The sequence below is a fragment of the Thamnophis elegans genome, chromosome Z (assembly GCF_009769535.1).
Source record: "Thamnophis elegans isolate rThaEle1 chromosome Z, rThaEle1.pri, whole genome shotgun sequence".
Classification (NCBI taxonomy): Eukaryota; Metazoa; Chordata; class Lepidosauria; order Squamata; family Colubridae; genus Thamnophis; species Thamnophis elegans.
In genome coordinates, this window is record NC_045558.1 from 36,161,204 (window position 1) to 36,163,170 (window position 1,967).

Consider the following 1,967-nt stretch of genomic DNA (forward strand, 5'->3'; position numbering starts at 1 on the left):
GTTGGTTATCACCTTTAAAGCCCTACATGGCTTAGGGCCAGCATACCTGCGAGACTGCCTTCTGCCACATACCTCCCAGCGGCCGGTGAGATCCCACAGGGTGGGCCTCCTTCAGATGCCGTCAGCCAGACAATGTCAGCTGGTGGCTCCCTGGAGAAGAGCCTTCTCTGTGGCTGCTCCGACCCTTTGGAATGAGCTACCCCCCAGAGATCCGGACCTTACCCACTCTCATGGCCTTCAGAAAAGCTGTTAAAACATGGCTATTCCGGCAGGCCTGGGGCTGCTGACCTCACTGTTGAGGTCCAGCCCCGATCAGAGCGAGTGCATGTGTTGTGATTTTAAATTTGTCTTTTTATTTTTTTTATTATTGTTATTTTTTCCTCTTCTTTTTGTAAGCCGCCCGGAGTCCTTCGGGATTGGGCAGCCTATAAATTTCATTAATAAATTTCATTAATAAATAAATAAATAAATAAATAAATAAATAAATAAATAAATAAATAAATAACTGAGCAGTGGTGGGTTTCAAAAATTGTTTGAACCTACTCTGTGGGTGTGGCTTCCTTTGTGGGAGTGGATTGCTGCCCATGTGACCAGATGGGAGTGGCTTGCAACCAATGTGACCAGATATGAAGATGCTGACGACACTTGTCAGAACCACCTTAAATTACCTCACACACAGCACTGGCATGCATAAGAATATGATGTAAACTTGTTTTTTAAAAGGCATCTTTGGTTTGTGTTAAAATAACTTCAACACACGCAATGTTCTGATTGCACCACAAACACAGTAGTCAACCTTACCTTTCATAGAGGCACTGAGTTTTATAAATATGAGCATGATAGTGTAGAATAATCATATCCAAGGACCAGTGGTGGGTTTCAAAAAAAATTTGGAACCTCTTCTGTAGGTGTGGCCTGCTTTCCGGGTCCACTGGTGGAACCTCTTCTAACCGGTTCAGTAGATTTGATGAACCGGTTCTACCGGATAGGTGCGAACTGGTAGGAACCCACCTCTGTAACTGGGTATCAAAAATATTTCTTGGGTGCTTGCTTCGGCAGCACATATACTAAAATTGGAATGATACAGAGAAGATTAGCATGGCCCCTGCACAAGGATGACACACAAATTCGTGAAGCGTTCCATATTTTTAAACTTGCTAGAACGGCAGAAGGGTATTAACAAGTTTGTTTGGTCAGGGAAGAAGCCGAGAATAAAACTTAAAATAATGCAAGATGTATGTGAGAGAGGAGGTTTGAAATTGCCAAATCTAAAACTATATTATGAAGCAGTAGTTTTATCAGTAATCAGTGATTAGATTAACTCAACAGATGATAGAATACTTAATATCGAAGGGCATGATTTGGTATATGGTTGGCATGCTTACTTGTTATATGACAAGAAGGTAGATAAGAATTTTAAAATTCATATTTTAAGGAATGCTCTACTACGGGTCTGGAAAAAATATCAATATAAACTAAATGATAAGATACCTATGTGGGCAATTCCCAGACATGCAGTAGATAACATAAATATAGTATGAAAACAGGATGTAACCACATACAGACAGCTTCTCACTTTAGAAAGAGGTGCATTACAATTAAAACCCTTGAATGTACTAAAAGAGGAAAAGGTAATTCAAACATGGTTTCAGTAAGGACAATTACAGGCCAGATGGAAAAAAAGATCAAAAAATTGGTTTTACGCAAAATGAGGATAATTTACTAAAACAAATTAGGGATCAAAGTCAAATGCATATAAAAAGGTTATACAATGTATTAATAGTAATGGAAACAGAATTAGTCAAAGATTGTATGATAAAGTGGGCACAAAACTTTGAAGAGCCAATAATGTTGGATACATGGGAAAAGATATGGGTAAGAAATGTAAAATTCACACAAGCCCAAAATTTGAGAGAGAATTTTTATCAGATGTTTTATAGATGCCATTTAGATCCTAAAAAACTGGC

General features: G+C 38.8%; 1 non-coding gene across 1 annotated transcript; it reads left to right on the forward strand.

Annotated features, from left to right (window-relative positions):
• The first annotated feature begins 1,043 nt into the window (after window positions 1-1,043).
• Window positions 1,044-1,150, forward strand: LOC116523104. Its single transcript, XR_004257035.1, has one exon. It is a non-coding gene; the product is annotated as a U6 spliceosomal RNA (small nuclear RNA).
• Window positions 1,151-1,967: the final 817 nt, after the last annotated feature.